Source organism: Rhinatrema bivittatum, chromosome 4 (assembly GCF_901001135.1).
Source record: "Rhinatrema bivittatum chromosome 4, aRhiBiv1.1, whole genome shotgun sequence".
Lineage (NCBI taxonomy): Eukaryota > Metazoa > Chordata > Amphibia > Gymnophiona > Rhinatrematidae > Rhinatrema > Rhinatrema bivittatum.
Genome location: NC_042618.1, coordinates 277,651,489 through 277,671,059, shown reverse-complemented (window position 1 = coordinate 277,671,059; position 19,571 = coordinate 277,651,489). Strand labels below are relative to the sequence as shown.

At 46.5% G+C, this 19,571-nt stretch overlaps 1 protein-coding gene across 3 annotated transcripts in view; it reads left to right on the top strand.

Annotated features, from left to right (window-relative positions):
- Positions 1 to 433: 433 nt before the first annotated feature.
- The window catches only part of ETFRF1 (electron transfer flavoprotein regulatory factor 1), a 119,135-nt gene continuing 99,997 nt past the window's right edge, over positions 434 to 19,571 (top strand). For all 3 annotated transcript variants that reach the window (XR_003856475.1, XR_003856476.1, XM_029600140.1), the window contains exon 1: positions 434 to 564. The gene's annotated coding sequence lies outside the window, so the exon portion shown is untranslated. The remainder of the gene's footprint in view (positions 565 to 19,571) is intronic.

Here is a 19,571-nt window from a genome sequence, read left to right as displayed (position 1 = left end):
GTGCCTCTGTGTGGTCAAGGGTGGGAGGGGTGCCCTGAAGCTACGGCTTGCACAAGTTGTGGACCCTAGAACCCAATACACCTACTTAAGGAAACAGAGCAAGTTAGTCTGCGACCCTCACCAAATAAAGGAACTGCAAATTAAGTAGCAGCGTGGAAGTAATCGGATCTGAATCAGAAACACTCCTAAGCCAGGGTCAGTGGGGACTCTACATGCAGACAACCTGACCTGGAAACCTCAAAATGTCACAGTCTCTGCACAATGCAACACCTTCTGTACTGTGCAAAATAGTTTAATTTCCTGCCTGTGTTTTGTGCTAGCAGCGAGAAAATGCACAGTTAAAATAACAGAGGGGGGAGGGGTTCAGCCCGTGTCACTGCCTAATCCCTAAATTCTGTGTGGTAGAACATAGTTGCCATGGAGACAAAAAAGACTGAGACCGGAAGCAGTAGGAGCCTTCTTCCTAGCTACGCCAGAAATTGTGCAGCCGTGGGGAGGAAGTTCGTAGAATTTCTGATAAGGGACTAGCTTGGGGTGAATTGCTTCCTGTGTTCATAATTTTTGGTAAGAGTAACGTGGGGAGCTGGAAGAGATGAAAATTTGGGGAAATTTGGGGGAGGAGAGGGTTTCTGCAAACATTTACCTGGAAGGGAGGGAGAGAGAAAAGCTGAGCAGGCTTACTAAAAGCAAAAGCTCCCCTCCTTTGGGATCTCAGCTCCTTTCTTTGACTGTCACTTCCCTAAGTCCCTTTAAAGGGAAGAAATGTTCAGTTTTTTATCTTAATATCACAATGCGAAAATAATTCTTGAAGTGAATAGATACTACTGAATGAAAAAAATCAAAATGGGAGGGGTCTAAGAGCTTCGGTGTCTTTCCAGAGCACAAGTAGGTATCAGTGTAATGAACATAGGGAAAATGTATACTGCCCCTCGTGTTCTGATTTACTAATGAATGTGATACTACTGAAAACATGCATGTTAAGTTATATGGCGTGCTCATCTAAGCGAGGTGCAGCTATCATGTTCCCAATAGTTTTCAGTAACATTATTATTGGAATTGAGTTTTCTTCTTGCTCACATTTAAGCATACTCTTGTTTGGGATTTGGATTTTAGACTTAATTATTCACTTTCCAAATTCAGTCTCAAGATGAATTATATTGAGGCACAGTAGGTATTTGTTTTTCAAATATTTTTAAATAAATTCTCCTGACCACTTCCTTTCACTTCCATGTACCTCTGGATGCCCTTGGACATTTGGTCAATTTCTTCCTTTTGTATCCCTCAGTGGCCCCTCATTGTCTTCTTTGAGACTTTCCCAGGAACTATTTTGGGCTTTACCTTTTTTAAATGTATTATTACTCATTCTAAAATCCTAAATGAGTTACAAACTACATACATAAAAGTTAACACATAGCTCATCTTGTATAAGTGAATGCCCCTCAGTGAAGGTATTTTCAAGTAAATATTTTGCTGTGAGAATAATGGTTGATAAGGGATGTAAAGCTTTATTTCTTAGCATCCAGTCAGATGAATCCAGAAAAAGTGGGTTATGCTCCCCTAGCAGCAGATGGAGACGGAGTAAACTGAAGTCACAGTTACATCAGCCTGCCAGTATTCTCCGTTTCCAGCAGTTGGTGGACGTGCATCTCGCCACTACAGATTGCTTCATTTTAAAATATAGGAGAATTAAAGATAAGATTTGGCTTTTCTCCGGTGATACCAAATGGTCCCTCCCCCAATTGAGAATTCCTGAGGTGATTTCCATAGTCCCTCAAATGGTGCCTTGGTCAGGTACCTGGTTTTGCTGGTGTGGACTTAGCTGCTTAAGCAACTGAAAGGCAGCCGGTGCAGGAAGCCGAGTGTGCGGTGACGGCACATGCCCTTGGCCCCTGCAGCCAGAGACAGCCAGGTAACGCTGAGCTCTGGTAATTTAAAAAAAAAAAAAAAAAAAGAGAGATACAGAAACTTAGTAGCAGGTTTTTGTTGTACAGGGTTTCCTCCACCCCCCCCCCCCCCCGGTCTCTGTGCTCAACATACCGGTCTGAGGTTGATTCTGCTTTGTGGGAGGTCGAGGATCATGGGCAACCTTCTTAGGCTATGTCCTGCTCCGAGGCTTTTCGCTGCCCACTGTGTGCATGCACTACAAGTGGTACTGTGCGCTTAAGTTTTTTTGTGTGCTTAATCTTTGGCCACCTAGCTAAGTACACCTAAGTGTTGGACGCATAATTTCTAGGCACCTAGGTGAGTCCTTATCTCAAAAAAAAAAAAAAAAGGCTATTCACCGGTCCCCAGCCATTGCTCAGTGCATTGTCGGCCATCATGGCGCCTGTGCCTAAGAAGAGAGAAACTGCCTGCTCTGATTTCTCAGACCTTGAAAATTGCTTGGAATTCCTGGGGCAGATTCAGTGTCGGAGCTAAAGAGAAATCCCATTTTGGTTTCCTTGCATAAATCTTCTTGTTTTTGATCCGTGATGGACGCCATTCAAGAATTAATTGATCTTGCATGTGCGCCCCAGAGGCTGTTTTCAACAGGGATCAGATTTTGGAAGGTCTGTACCCTCTGGATCCAGTGGTAAGAGAGCGCTTCTGTTTTTTCCCAAGGTAGAAATGCACTTTTGTATGCAGTCTCCAAGTGGATCACTATTCCCATGGAAGGAAAAGCGACCTTAAAGGATGCTCATGCTAAGAAGATTGAGACTATCCTTAAGCGAGCATTTGAAGCAGTGGCAATTACCTTGCAGATCGTTTCTTGTTGTTCCTTGGTGGCTTACTCTTGTTTGCTTCTCTCCCAGAAGGTTGATGACTCTGGGGTAAACTCTAGGGCAGTTGTGGAACCAGCTGCTGCCTTCTTGGCAGAGGCGGGCTGTAATTTGGTCTGCTTCAGCCAGAGGGATGGCTTTGTTAGTAACAGGCAGGCGTCAGTTATGGTTGAGAAATTGGTCGACTGATGCGACCTACAAGGCTAAACTCAACAAATTGCCCCTTAAACGGATTTTGGTTGCGAGTTGGAGAAACTGGCCAGTAAGTGGGGCGAATCTCCGGTTCCTGGTTTGCCGGAGGATAAGAAGCAGGCGCAGTGCTCCCTTCACAAGAGAGGTCGTGCTAGATGATCCAAGCGCTTTCGACCCTGTAAAGGAGCGACCTTCAGAGCCTCAACCCTTTGGCGGGACTCAGTCATTTTATCGCCGACAACCCAGAAGAGGTGCAGGGTCAGGTAGTGGAACCTCCCAAGCCTCCCAATGAAGGTTTGCCAACCCACCTCTGGCAGTAAGAGATAGGGGGATGCCTCTCACTCTTTTATCAGAGGTGGGTCAAAAATCACATCTGATCAGGTGGGTCCTGGAGGTGCTACAAGAGGAATGTGCACTGGGGTTGCATAGTGTTCATGGTTGTCTCCCTGCTGCTCACCACCAAAAAAAACCAAAAAACCAGGCAGTAGAAAACTGCATTGTCAGTCTCCTCAGTATGAGGGCTGTGATCCCAATTGTGTGGGATAATGGCCATGCAGTCGGCCAGCATTTCTTACATCTCTGGATTTGTCAGAGGCATATCTCCACATTCCCATCAGGACTAGAAGATCAACACTTTCTGGATTCACAATTCTGGGACGCAACTTTCAGTTTTGGGCGCTGCCCTTGATCTGGTCACTGCTCCCAGAACCTGTTCCAAGGTAATGGTGGTAGTTGTGGCAGAGTTGAGAAAGGATGGACTCCTAGTACACCCGTATCTGGATGACTGATTTGCGCCAAGTCACTGGAAGAGAGCTGCTTGGTGATTCGCAAGGTGATTTTCCCTGTTGCAGGAGCTCGGCCAGGTGGTGAACCTAGCCAGGAGCAGTCTTCAGTTGCTGGAATACCTGAGGGTTCATGTCAACACAAAGCAGGCTAAGGTGTTCCAGCCGGGAGCCTGAATTTAGAAGTTGCTAGCTCAACTGCGTCTGTTATTGAACACTCTGAGCATAACTGTATGGTATTGCTTGCAGATCCCTGGCTTAATGTTGGTGACCCTGGAAGTGGTGCCGTGGGCAAGAGCCCATATGTGTCCTCTTCAGCACTCCCTGCTGTCTCAGTGGAATCTGCAGTCTTAGAACTATTCAATTCAGCTCCATCTGCCAATGGAGGTCTTCTCCCAACTGCAGGGGGTGGCTGTAGGTGGATCATCTATGGAAGGGAGTTTTGCTATCCCCTCCAGACTAGTCCTGACAACGGATGCGAGTCGGATTGGCCACTGTTGGAAACAGGATGCTGGGCTTAATGGACCCTTGGTCTGATCCCAGTATGGCAATTTCTTATGTTCTTATGTTCCTTTGGTTGAGGAGCTCAGTTTCAGGAGCTGACGATGCAAGGGAGCTGGAGTGCAAAGAGTCTCTCTGGAACATCAGTTGCTGGAGGCCAGGGTGGTCCGGTTGGCATGTTCACAGTTTGGCTGCAGGGTCGCTCGGTCCGCATAGTGTCAGGGATGGTACCAAGAGCCAACAAATGTCACAGGAAATAGATCATCTTATGGAATGGGCAGAAGTGCATCTCCAGATGTTCTCAGTCTTGCACATTGTAGGCTAAGAAAACGTAAGAGCAGACTTTCTCACCTGGTAGAGTCTGGACCCAGGAGAGTGGGTGTTGTCAGACGAGTTTCAGCTGATTCAGGATCACTGGAGTCTCCCGTCCCTGAACCTGTAGGTGACTTTGCCCACTGTGTAAGTTTCACGATTCTTCAGCCATAGAAGAGATTTGAGGTCATTGGGGATTGATGCCCTACCGCTGGAATGGCTGGAATACAAGTTGCTGTATGTCTTTCCTCCATGGCCCATGTTGGGAAGATGATTTGAAGGATCAAACACCAGAGAGGGATGGTGCTCTTGGTTCTCCAGATAGGACCAGGAAACCATGGCATGCAGATCTGGGAGGCTCCTGTGGATTTGCCTCTTCGACTTCTGCACACAGGAACTTGTTTGCAGCAGGGACCTGTCCTTCATGAATATCCAGCTTGATTTTCTCTTATGGTATGGCCCTTGACAGGGCTCGCTTGCTGAAACGTGGATATACTCTGCGGCAGTAGTAATCTCCGCCTTGCTAAGAGCTAGAAAGTTCTCCACTACTGGTCTATGTGCGGATTTGGAGAGTGTTTGAGGCCTGGTGTAAGGATCGCGGTACTCTTCCTTGTTCGGTCAAGATACCGTTCATTTTGGAATTTTTGTAGGATGACTTGAATAAAGGCTTGGCCCTTTTATTACTTAAGTGTGCAAGTAACTGCTTTTGCCTGTTTCAGGAGTCCAGTCAATGGTTGATCCTTGTTGGCTCATTCTAATGCAGTCTGTTTTCTGAAAGGAGTCCATCAAGCCCAGCATCCTGTTTCCAACAGTGGCCAATCCAGGCCATAAGAACCTGGCAAGTACCCAAAAACTAAGTCTATTCCATGTTACCATTGCTAATGGCAGTGACTATTCTCTAAGTGAATTTAATAGCAGGTAATGAACTTATCCAATCCTTTTTTAAACACAGCTATACTAACTGCACTAACCACATCCTCTGGTAACAAATTCCAGAGTTTAATTGTGCGTTGAGTAAAAAGAACTTTCTCTGATTAGTTTTAAATGTGCCCCATGCTAACTTCATGGCGTGCCCCCTAGTCTTTCTACTGTCCGAAAGAGTAAATAACGATTCACATCTACCCGTTCTAGACCTCTCATAATTTTAAGCATCTCTATCATATCCCCCCTCAAGCCGTCTCTTCTCCAAGCTGAAACGTCCTAACCTCTTTAGTCTTTTCCTCATAGGGGAGCTGTTCCATTCCCCCTTATCATTTTGGTAGCCCTTCTCTGTACCTTCTCCATCGCAATTGTATCTTTTTTGAGATGCGGCGACCAGAATTGTAACAGTATTCAAGGTGCGGTCTCACCATGGAGCGATACAGAGGCATTATGACATTTTCCGTTTTATTTGCCATTCCCTTTCTAATAATTCCCAACATTCTGTTTGCTTTTTTGACTGCTTCAGCACACTGAACTGACGATTTCAATGTGTTATCCACTATGACGCCTAGATTTCTTTCTTGGGTTGTAGCAACCTAATATGGAAACCTAACATTGTGTAACTATAGCATGGGTTATTTTTCCTTATATGCATCACCTTTCACTATCCACATTAAATTTTTCATCTGCCATTTGGATGGCCAATTTTTCCAGTCTCACAAGGTCTTCTTGCAATTTATCACAATCTGCTTGTGATTTTAACTACTCTGAACAATTTTGTGTCATCTGAAATTTGATTATCTCACTAGTCGTATTTCTTTCCAGATCATTTATTAATATATTGAAAAGTAAGGGTCCCAATACAGATCCCTGAGGCACTCCACTGTCCACTCCCTTCCACTGAGAAAAATTGTCCATTTAATCCTACTCTCTGTTTCCTGTCTTTTAGCCAGTTTGCAGTCCACGAAAGGACATCGCCACCTATCCCATGGACTTTTTACTTTTTCCTAGAAGCCGCTCATGAGGAACTTTGTCAAATGCCTTCTGAAAATCCAAGTATACTACATCTACCGGTTCACCTTTATCCACATGTTTGTTAACTCCTTCAAAAAGTGAAGCAGATTTGTGAGGCAAGACTTGCCCTGGGTAAAGCCATGCTGACTTTGTTCCATTAAACCATGTCTTTCTATATGTTCTGTGATTTTGATGTTTAGCACACTTTCCACTATTTTTCCTGGCACTGAATTCAGGCGAACCAGTCTATAGTTTCCCGGATCGCCCCTGGAACCCTTTTTAAATATTGGGGTTACATTTTTCTATCCTCCAGTCTTCAGGTACAATGGATGATTTTTAATGATAGGTTACAAATTTTTACTAATAGGTCTGAAATTTCATTTTTTTAGTTCCTTCAGAACTCTGGGGTGTATTACCATCCGGTCCAGGTGATTTACTACTCTTCAGTTTGTCAATCAGGAGGAACGTCTTCGTCCTCCTTTGCGTTTCCAGTGCCCCTATGGAGTCCCAGTTGGTTTTTGGATTTTTTTGGTATGCCTATGTTTCAACCACTATGGTCTGACCTTGACAATAGTGTTCCTTGTGGCAAATTGCTATGTGCTTAGGGATTTTGAGCTGCAGGCCTCGTCTTGCCAGGAGCCATTTTTCTTTTTACCGAAAGTGGTCTCTGAGTTTCAATTGAACCAGTCCGTCTCCATGGCATCTCTGGTCAGGGAGAGAGATGTAGAATAGTCTTATCTCTTGTGGCCCTTGGATGCAAAGTGGCAAGTATCTGGAGGTCACTGGGCCTTTTCCGTAGGTCAGATCACCTGTTTGTCCTCCATGGCAGTACTAGATGGAGTGCCAGTCTTGCGGGCTACAATAGCTCGCTGGAATTTAGGAGGTAGTCTCACCGCATACGTGGATGCTAGGAAGCCATTACCTAGTCAGGTTCGGGCCCATTCCACTCGAGCTCAGGCAGTGTCATGAGCAGAAGTTAGATTGTTGTCTCCCGTCAACATTTGCCAAGCTGCGATGTGGTCCTCCTTACACACCTTTTCCAGGTATTATCATCTGGATGTGCAAGCCCGGGAGGATGCAGCCTTTGCACATGCGGTTTTGACTGGACTGCGGGCAGCCTCATGCCATATTCAGGAATAGCTTGGGTACATCCCACTTGTTCTAGATTCATCTGACTGGATGCTAAGAGATAAGAAATTACTTCTTACTTGATAATTTCCTTTTCTTTAGGACAGTCAGATGTATCCAGCTTCCCTCCCTTGGTTGCTGTATGATTTGCATAATGGTCCTCCTGTGTGCCTAAGTGTTACAGGGCTTACTGGTAAGTGTTACTCTAGTCTCTAGACCAGCGATTCTCAACCGGTGTGTCGCGACACACTAGTGTCTTGCGTGCTCCCGGTCTCTCCCGCTGCTCTTTCTTCCCTGCTGCCGTTGCTGCCGGGCTATCAGCACGTTCAAGCCCAGTGGGAACGGCAGCGATGGTAGAAGAAGCAGTGGCACCTACGCTGGCCTTTTCTTCTTCCCGCCCTCCCCCCCCCCCCCCCCCCCCCCGGTGACCCGGAACAGGAAATGATACGTGGTGCGCGGGAAGGAGAAAGACCGTGCCGCGTGATAAAGTAGCAGCGGCGGCTGCAGCATCGGCCCCCGAGCAATTGAAGCAGCCGGTAATCGAGAAAGGAGACAGCAGCATGAGCCTCCCGCGGCCGATGGGATTCTTCTTTCTTGGCCTGCGGGGGCAGGAGGAGGCTGCTGCAGCTACCAAGGGGGGGGGGGGGGGGGAGTGAATGAGAGAGAGAGAGAAGCAGCCAGCCAGCTTGTGTGTAAGTGGGAGAATGTATTTGATTGAGAGCATGTGTGTGATTGAGAGAAATTGGTCAGAGAGCTGGTGTGTGTGTGTGTGTATATGTGAGAAGCAATGAAAGTGACTGCTCAAGGAGATGACTGATGTGTGTGTGAGAGAAAAAGCATGGAAGTGAGAAATCTGGGTATGTGAGAAAGCATGGGAGTAAGAAGCCTGGTGTTGTGGGGCTGTGTGTGAAAAAGCATGGGAGTGAGAAGCCTGATTATGTGAGAGAGAGCATGGGAGTGGGAAGCCTGTGTGTGTGTGCATGCATGAGCAAGAGACTGGTTGGTAAGGTGACTGTGTGTGTGTGAGAGAAAGAGACTAGTGTGTGTGAATGTGTGAGAGAGAATGTGATTCAGGTAATGAGAAGCCTGTGCAGTGGAGAGCAAGCATGGAAATGAGAGAGAGACTGGTGTGTGTGTGTGTGTATGTGTGTGTAACAGAGAGAAAGTGATTATGGGAATGAGAAGCCTGTGCATGTGAAGAGTGAGCATGGGAGTGAGAACCTGTGTGTGTGTGTGAGACACAGCATGGGAGGGAGAAGCCTGTATATGTAAGACAAAATATGGAAATGGGAAGCCTGTGTGTTTGTGTATGCATGAGAGAGATCAGGTGACTGGTGTGTGTTTGTGTGTGTGTGAGAGAGAGAAAGAAAGTGATTATGGGAATGAGAAGCCTGTGCATGTGAAGAGTGAGCATGGGAGTGAGAAACCTGGGTGTGTGTGAGACACAGCATGGGAGTGAGAAGCCTGTATATTTGAAAGAGAACATGGGAGTGGGAAGCCTGTGTGTGTGTATGCATGAGAGAGATCAGGTGACTGGTGTGTGTTTGTGTGTGTCTGTGAGAGAAAGAAAGTGATTTTGGGAATGAGAAGCCTGTGCATGTGGAGAGAACAAGCATGGGAGTGAGAGACTGGTGAGTGTGTGTGTGTGAGACAGAGAAAGTGAATATGAGAGTGAGAAGCCCGTATATGTAAGTAGAACACAGGAGTGGGAAGCCTGTGTGTGTGATTGGCATGAGAGAAACTGTTCAGGAAGGTGACAGGTGTGTGTGTCAAAGACTGTTTGGGAGATGATTGGTGTATGAGAGACAGAAACTGGTCATGGGGGCATGACTGGTATGGTGTGTGTGTGAGAGACATGGGACTAAGGAAGAGGACCATGAGTATAGAGCTTAGCCTCTACTGCTGCTTCACCTGTGTGCTATGGCCTGCATGGAAGAGGAGTAGGAGAGCTGCTGGAGGGGGTAAGTAAAGGTGGCTTTTTAAGTTTATTTTTCTTGATTGACTGCCATTTTAATTATTTAATATTATGTGATGTGTCTGCTTTTTTTGAAATATTTTATTGGTGTTTGGAGAATTTTTATTAGTTTTTATGAGTTTTTAATTGTTGGATGTTATTCTGTTCATAGCTGTTTTGAAACATTTATTCTGCTTATTAGTATAGTTTTACAATTATTTCTGTGTGGGGATCTATAGCTGCTTGCTAGTTCTGTTTTCCTAATAAGAGGTGTATTGGTTTTTAGGACCTGATTTAATATTTGTAGTGTTGCCTTTTCATAGATAGGGTTGCTCCTGTTTGAGTGTATTATGGAATACACTCAAACAGGAGCAACTGTGTGCGGATTAGTTTATGTGCATTACTACAGATCCTGGGAGTATGTTAGGTCGGTTCTGTGTCTGTTACCGAGATGAGATATTTTACTAGCATGTAAGCGTTTTATCAGTCTTATTTGTTGTGTTTTCTCAAGAGGACATGCATTGGTGGTAAACTGCTGTCTTTTCATAAATAGGGCTGTTGAGCCTGGAAGTAGAAGGAGTTTGAGTTGCTGTTACTGCGATGACACCAGAACCAGAATATCTTTTTTGTAGGGTGAGTTGTATGGGGAATGTCATAATTTTGCTTTACATCCATTATTGTGGGTCAGGGGGGTTCCCGTGGATGCAAACTGTACTTTTACATCTAGCCCCGTGACGATCATGGGTCAGTGTGTCATGCATGTGAGAACCATCTGTCAGGTGTGTCCCGACAGAAAAAAGGTTGAGAACCACTGCTCTAGACTAGTGTGTTTACATTCTTGTCTGAGCTCAATGTTGCCTGTTGGCTGAGAATTGCAATGGTTATCTGTTTTTGATCAATTTTTTTGCTAGTTTTTCCACAGATGTTTTTGAAGAGAATATTAGTAGGCTGATATAACTGTAGGGGTGTGTATACTGTGACATCAGTTTACTCCATCTGCTGGTAGGGGAGCATAACCCACTTGTTCTGGATTCATCTGACTGTCCTAAAGAAAATGATATTCTCAGGTAAGTAGTAATTTCTCAATAGTGCACTGATACTATATGGGGTTTTTGAGATCAAAATATAATTTAATGTAAGAACTTCAAATTTTACTCTCTATGCTACCACCAACCAATGTAGCTTATAAAGTATCAGGGACATGTGCTAATTTTGCGAAGCACCTCGCAGCAGCATTTGAAGAGACTGGAGAGTCAATCCAGGCAAACCAATATAAACCTCATTTTCCCGTAGATAAGCAGCATGAATTAGCCATGCTGTCTAGGATGTCCTCTGGACAGCTAGGTGGCGGAGCTCCTCTTCTCCTCAGAGAACGAAAAAAAAAAGAGTTCCATCGCGATAATGCGGCCACTTGGATTCAAGTTTTGCCAATGTGGCAAGATTATGTCGGTGACTGGACATGCCAAATGTTATATTTGCCTCTGACCAGAACATGACCAGGTGACTTGCAGGGACTGCGGATGCATGTCCCCCCGGGGCCAGCGCCAAAGGGTCGCCAGGATCGCCAAATTTCGGGAAGCGGCATCAGGCTCGTATGCCCCTTACAAAGATTCGACAAAGTCTTCTCCGGGAGCCCCCTGGATGTCCAAGGCGTCGTTGCATCGTCGAGCCTCCTCGGTTGGGGCCTCTTGGTTTGTCTGGGCCAGCGCCGAAGCAAGCTCCCACGGTGCCGACGCAGGAGATGTATCAATGGCGCCGAAGTTTACATGGAACTAAACTTTTTCCACATGTATGTCTCACATCTACTCAAACACATGCCAGATGCCCATGGGTTATGAATTCCCATGGATATTGATAGACATATATAATACTATCATAGACAACTTTCAAACCAAAGTATCAGGGACATGTGCTAATTTTGCGAAGCACCTCGCAGCAGCATTTGAAGAGACTGGAGAGTCAATCCAGGCAAAACAATATAAACCCTCATTTTCCCGTAGATAAGCAGCATGAATTAGCCATGCTGTCTGGGATGTCCTCTGGACAGCTAGGTGGCAGAGCTCTCATAGACGCACCAACATGTCTGACTGCGGGAGCCGACTGCACGACTCATAACCAACGCAAAAACACAAAATGTTGATGCACAGAAGCAGGCTGATGCTTTCGACTCACAGTGCCTCAAAAACACCAAAGAAGCACTCTTCAGGGCACAAACGGCCCAGGGAACCTTCCCCACTCTTGGTGGTAGACTCAGACATGGCGCCTTCGTCTCCAGCCACCTCTCACGGTTCCTCTGCATCATTCAGGGTCTACTCTGGCTTGTCCACTGTCTCTCAGCACAGGAAGTCCAGCTTCCAGGAACCCTTGCAAAAGACACAAACGGCCTCCTCCGGACCCACTTCAACCTAGAGGTCCCGACACGGAGATACTATTGGCTGCAGTACCAGCCAGAGGTGCTCACAGGGAGCCCAGGCCACACCTGGAGATGCTCACTGACAGCCTATGCTGGTTCCTCAGGACACCTTGGCCTCTCAGGCAGTGTCCCAGATTTCCCTCATACTTTCACAGTTTCTTACTACTGTTGAACAACAGGGAAAACGTCCAGCAGAGCTACCCCTAGAAGCCCCTCCTTCGCCACAGGAGAGCCTCAGTTCAGATCCTTCTCCTCCTGGCCCACCTCTACCAATGTCTCCTCCTGGGCATGATTCCCCCCACTTCACCGGGATCCTCCACAGGGTACCCCTTTGACCCTGCAGAAGTGCCACTGGAGCCTGTGTCTCCACCTGAAGATCTGTCTTATTCCAAGTTCGTAGAAAAAAGTAGGGCAACGTCGAGTCTCGGAAGATTCCTGACCTGGGGCAGGAAGTCCTGGATGCTGTCATGACCAAGGCCTGGGAATCTCTTTTTGCAGGACCATCAACCTCTTGCAAGATGGAATTAAAATTCCGTATGCGGCTGTCCCCATTTTACTCCACGGTGCAGTTACCTCATGCCTCTGTAGTAGTGGAGTCCGCTATGCAGAAGGCCAAAAAATCACACTCTAATACTCCACCTGGAAAGGATTCCAAATACTTGGATGACTTTGGCAAAAAGGCTTTCCAATCTGGGATGCTAAATGCAAAATTTCAACAGCACCAGTTTTATATTACTTAGTACTTGTATGAGTGTCTACAGGCTGTAAAGCCCCTGCTTCAGGAAGCATCCCCGGACCACCGACCTCCTGAACAATTCCATGACTTAGAGGAAGGATTACGGCACTCCTCTGCACGGTGTATGAAAGGTTCGGCACTTCAGCCAAGTCCACGGCCAACACCATCGCTGCCCAACGCTTGGCATGGCTGCAAGCAAGCGCCATTCGTGAGGACGTGCACGAGAAACTTGTGGACCTTCCCTGTCTCCCGGATAATCTCTTTGGTGACAAATTGAGAGAGACTGTAGCTCAGCTTAAGGAACAGAAGGTGTCTGTCATGTCTCTGACCACTCCTTCCGATACCGCTTCATCCAGACGATACTTCTCATCCTATAAGAAGTCGTATTATCCATGCCGTCCTTACCGGCCTTACCCATCTTACAGGCCTGTTCGATATACATCAAGCTGCCCTCAGCCTCCCCAACAACAAGGGGTTTGACAACACCTTCCTCGGCAGCCTCGTCCACCTTAGGACTCCAACCCCCCCTAAGCCCCCTCAGGGATTTTAGGACGGGTGAACCCACCACTACCGCTTCCACTGGGGGGCAAGCTCTCCTAATTTCCCAGCATAGAAGGCGATCACATCTGACCTTTTGGGTTTTACAAATCTTATAGGAAGGCTACTCCCTTAGCTTCCAATCTATCCCATCTGTGCCACACCTGGTGCGCCAGATATACCTGAATGCACACTGTGGACCCCTGCTACAGGAGATAAACCCCCCTACTCCAACAACAGTGCATCGCTAGCTGCTCTTGACACAGCTCCACCAGGGCTTCTACTCACAATACTTCCTCATCCCCAAGAAGTCTGGTGGGTTACGACCCAGCCTAGATCTGCGTTCTCTCTACAGACACTTGACAAAGGAGAAATTCAAAATGACGTCTCTCGAGTCCATCCTTCCCTTCCTTCGACCCAACTATTGGATGTGTTCACTGGACCTCAAGGATGCTTATTCACACATACCGCCGCATCTCACATCCTGGCGGTACCTATGCTTCACTGCCAATGGCCGCCACTTCCAATACCCTCAGCCCCCCAGGGTTTTTATGAAATGCCTAGCGGTAGCGGTGGCTCACCTCTGGGGTATTCAAATATTCCCCTACCTGGACGATTGGCTGCTGGTGGCCCCCAATCTGTCCACCCTACATACCAATCTCCTAGCGACCATATCCTGTCTGGACAACCTGGGACTGCTGGTCAACTATGAGAAATCCAACCTGCAGCCCACTCAGGGCTTGCAATTCATTGGGACTCATATCAACACCATTCGCAACAGGGCCTTCCTCCTGGAAGCCCGGGCCCTTGCCCTGACATCACTTGCCGGCCGCCTCCAAGAGGCCACCACAGCCCCTCAGATCCTGACCGTCCTCGGCCACATGGCAGCATCTATCTATGTCGACTCCCACACTTGCCTTCACATGCGCCGTTTACAGTAGGGCCTAAAATCCCAGTGGAACCAGTTCTGCAATCCTCTCTCCCTTCCTGTCACCCTCACGTCCAGCAATGAAATGGGATTTGGAATGGTGGCTAACAGCATCGGCTCTCGTGATGGAGCACCTCTCCGGCCCCCAGTACAACACTTTCCGCACCACAGATGCTTCCACCATCTACAGACTCAAGGCCTGTGGTCTGCCTGGGAACGATCACAACAGATCAACCTCCTAGAGCTCCGTGTCATCCTGAACGCTTTTTGAGCCTTCCAACATGCACTCCAGGGAAGACAGTCATGGTCCACATGGACAACCAAGTTGCCATATTCTACATTAACAAGGAAGGAGGGTCCGGTTCCTGGAACCTTTGCAAGGAGCTGTCTGGATCCTGGAATGGGCAGAGAGCAATCCATCACCCTGCAGGCCACATACCTGTCAGGTATTAACAGAGCCGACAGACTGAGCAGAATCTTTCACCCCCACGAGTGGGAACTCCATCAAGACGTGGCGGAAAAGACACTTTTGAACCTGGGGTCTTCCATGCGTCGATCTTTTTGCTACAGAACAAAACTGAAAGGTCCAAACCTCTGCTCGTTGTACCCCAGTCCCCAACTACTAGCGCAGGACGCATTCCTCATCAACTGGATGGAGGGTCTGCTCTATGCCTTCCCTCCTATACCTGTAATATCTCGCACAGTCCAGAAATGCATCGCAGACAACGCAGACCTGATTCTCATCGTTCCACCGTGGCCCAGGCAACCGTGGTATGCATATCTAGTTCGACTGTCGGTGGACTGACCCATCCCCCTGGGCAAACAGTTCACGCCTCCTCACAAGAAGGAGGCTGCCTGCTCCATCCACTTCACTCATCTCTGAATCTCACTGCATGGAGATTGAAAGGCTGGTACTCACCACCTGAACCTTTTTTATCTCAGCTTCAAGATATTGTAGTTTACTCCAGGAAACCCTCCACAAGAAATACCTACCAGAGAAAATGGGTCCGTTATGCTTCCTGGTGCTCAGAACACAGAATGGACCCCCTCACCTGTCCCCCTGCTCTTCCATCTGCTCTTCCGGCAGGGACTAGCCATGACTTCGGTCAGAGTACACATCATCGCCATAGCCATCTACCATTCTCCCCATAATGCAACCCCAATCTCTTGTCATCTGTTCGTCTCTCGATTTAATGAAAGGGATTTTATGCCTCCGGCCTCCGATCCGGAAACCTCCAGTTCCATGGGATTTAAATGTAGTGCTAGAGCAATTGATGCTACCGCCCTTTGTACTCCTGGACACTTGCCATACCAAGTTCCTCTCCTGGAAAGTGCTCTTTTTGGTCGCCCTCACCTCCGCAAGACAGGTCAGTGAGTTGCAGGCCTTAGTGCACTACTCGCCCTACTTGGAATTCTATCACGACAAAGTGACACTGCATCCACATTCTGCCTTCCTTCCTAAAGTGGTGTCAGTTTTCCACCTCAGTCAATCCATTACCCTTCCAACCTTTTACCCAAAGCCACACAGCAATGAGAGCGAGCATAAACTACACACGCTGGATTGTAAGAGAGTGCTTGCTTACTATAATGCCGCACACAAACTGAGCGCAGAGCCTCCCAGCTTTTTATATCATTTAACCCTAACGCCCCAGGACTTTCAGTTTCCAAAAGGACCCTTTCGTCCTGGTTCTCGAACTGCATACAATTCTGCTATCAAACGTTTGGAGACCTTGTCTGCCTCCCCTAAGGCTCACCAAGTTCATGCCATGGCTGCAAGCAGTAGCTCACCTTCATGAGGTGCCTATTCTAGACATTTGCAGAGCGGCTACCTGGTCTTCGCTGCACACATTCACAACTCATTATTGCTTAGACAAACAGACCACAACCGATGCAAACATGGTCAAAACATTTCTCAGATTGGGCACTTCTTGAAAGCTGCGAAGACAACAGATACGAACTGTCCGCCTATCTTCTCTACTTTCTTGCGCGCACTACCTCAGCTCATCATTTGGACATGATCAGAAAATTTTGCGCTCAATACATCAGCTGGGGACTCCCAGACAGCATGGCTAATTCATGCTGCTTATCTACAGGAAAAGAGCAAGTTTGCTTACCATAAACAGTGTTTTCCGTAGATAGCAGATGAATTAGCCATGCTGACCCTCCCGCCTCCCTGGTTAGTTATTATTTTTATCTCGTCTTGCTTGGATATGGACTGAGGAGACCAGGTCAGCGTGAGAAGATCCACACAGGTGCACCACACTGAAAAAACTCAGTGTTCTATGAGAGCTCCGCCACCTATCTGCCCGGAAGATGTCCCAGACAGCATGGCTAATTTATTTATTTATTTACATTCTTTAATATACCGATGCTTAAGACAAGTCTTATCGAACCGGTTTACAATGAACAAGGGGAGAACCAATTAACACAGCAGGCGTAAAAAGTTACAATAAACAGGGAATGAAGAACTTGGTCATTAGAAAATGAGGGATAGATTAAACAGTAAAAAACAATGAGTAGAGAGCAGTTGATTAGATAATAAAGCATGTACATTCATTTAGTGGTTCAGATATCAAAAGTTAATTGAATGATCAGTTACTGGCATAATAAGATAATTGTATGAAAAGATTACATTGTATGAACAGATTTCCGTAGATAGCAGATGAATTCTGCTATCTATGGAAAAAAAACTGTTTACGCTAAGCAAACTTGCTCTTGCAGTGGTCTAAGTTGGAGGTAACCAGTGCCTGCAATACTGTTTAAAATGACTTTGTTCAAAAAAAGATCTTAATCTGCACAGCAGTTTATAGAATGCCTCTCTACTGCTATCTTATAACATGTTTTCTATGAGTAACCTCATTCAGAGCCAGGCTCACTAACACATTTTTTTGTATATCGTGTCTGTAGGGAAAAAAGCTTAGTAAATAAAGCCCAGTTTTTTGCTATTTGAAGACATGCATGTCCATCATTATATCAGGACTTCCAGTCTCCTGCAATTCCACAACTGCTGCAAAGGCTGCAAAATTTGGCCCTTGCTGTGGAATTGCCCAGTCCTAGTCAAACTGTCGTGGGACACCGTGTACTTTTTTTCAGAAGAAAAGCAGGGTGGCAGTGGGACAGTGCATTGCTCCTTTCCCTCCCTCCCTCCCTCCCTCCATGGAAGAGAAACAGTGGTAGCAGGATGGCACATCATTACTCTCCCTCCCTTCCTGAAAGAGGAACATTGGTGGCAATCCCCCCCCCCCCTCACCCACTCCTTTGGCAAAACAGGAGGAGGAGGAAGATGGCAGCCTTGGCACTTCCATTTCCTCCCTGCCAGGGCCCAAATGGTACTTTTGAACCAGTGACGTACTAATGGGGGGAGCGTACCATCCTTGGTGACAATAGGGGGAGGGGTGCCATTGCTGCCAGCGGGAAGGTCTCACGGCAGCACAGAGAAGTGATATGCTGGCAGGGTTCCCACTCCCCGCCAGCAAAAGTGAGGTCCTGTAGTTCCGGCGGCAGAAGAAAAGGCCAGCAGCCGAAAAAGAGGTCCAAAATGTGTGAGAGACTGGCCCTGTGAGAGTGAGTGCCTATGTATGATAAGGTGTGTGTATGAGGATGCCTGTGTGTGTCTGGGTATGCCTGTTTCTGTGAGAGAGAGTGCCTGTGCCTGTGCATGTATGCCTGTATATGTGTGTGAGAGGAATTTAAAGTTTGTGTGCTTTCCTCCAATCCACAACAATCTTAGGATGACTAGAAATATAAAGGTCCCAGATATTGAAAATGGGGTTTTTTTTTCATCCTTGTTAATTTTAATTATTGGATGTGACGTGTCTGCTGTTTTGAAATATTTTATTAACGTTTGGTAATTCTATTCATCAGCTGTTTTGATATGTATATTTTTAGTATGGTTTTACTATTCTGATTTATATATGATTGTTTTTGAGGAATAGTGATGATCTGCTTTTCCATTTTTGCACTGCATACAGAATCTGGCTTGTGGTTTCCAGTTTAGTTTTTGTATGCATGTGAGTGTGTGTTAGTGTGAGAGAAAGATGAAGTGTGTCTGTGTGAACAGTGTGTGAGATACAGAGGAAGCGTGTGTTGGTGTGTAAGAGACACAGAAAGCATATGTGTGTGTATGTAAGAGAGAGATAGAAGCATGTTTGTGTGAGAGAAAGGGCGCATATTCTGTTTGTGCATACATGCCCTCAGTCTACGACAATTTTAGGATGACATATGTAGAGTTGGAGATTTTTTAAATGTATGTATTTATTTATTTAAATTTTTTTAATATACCGATGCTCAAGACGAAGGCTTATCGTACCGGTTTACAGCAGAACCAGGGGAAAACCATTTAACAAGAAGAAAGAAAGTTACAATAAACAGGGAATATAAATTCAGGATCGTTAAGAGAGAGAGAATTAGTTTAACGTAACTCATCTAAAGAGGTAATGTAAAATAGCAGAAAACAATTGATCAGCATAGTGTGCTGATTTAGCAGCTGATTTAAATAAGCACTTTGAGCATAACAGATCCTTTGGATTGGGGCAGAGGATGCGTCCGAAGGGGCGATGGAGGGCCAGGAGAGGAGGAAGGTGATATGGAGGAGGTAAAGAGCGTCAATGCTAGTTGGGGAGTGACCCATTAAGGGTAGGCTTGAGAGAACAGCCAGGTTTTCAGTTTCTTTCTGAAGGACAGATGGCATTGTTCCTGGCGTTAGATCTGGGGGTAGTGAATTCCAATGATGAGGTCCAGTGGTGGACAGTGCTCATTTTTGAATGGAGTTGTGAAGGGAGGATTTGAGTGGGGGAGCCTGGAGGGATCCTTTGTATGCGGATCTAATCGGTCTTGAGGAAGAATGGAGTTCGAGTGGGATGGTGAGTTGGAGTGAGGATTGCTGATAGATGGTTTTGTGAACGATGGTCAATGTCTTGAACAGAATTCTATAGTGGATGGGTAGCCAGTGTAGGTTTTTTAGTATCTGTGTGATGTGGTCCTTGCGGCGAGAGTTTGTAAGGATCCTGGCTGCAGCATCTATAGTGGTTTAGTTGAGGCGGGGAGGGCCGAGTAGTAGCGCGTTACAGTAGTCAATCTTTGAGAACAGTATGGCTTGCAGGACTGAACGGTAATCATGAAAGTGTAGGAGAGGTCTCAGCTGTTTTAGAACCTGTAGCTTATAAAAGCATTCCTTAGTGATGGTGTTAATGAACTTTTTGAAGTTCATTCTAGTGTCCAGAGTGGCACCAAGGTCTTTCACCTGGCTTACTAGTGGTATGGTTGGGTTGCTGACGAGGGGGTTATTATCGTTGGGAGCAATGACGAGGAGTTCTGTTTTGGACGTGTTAAGAACCAGATTGAGACTAGAAAGAAGGTGGTTGATGGAGTGAAGGCAGCTGTTCCAGAAGTTTA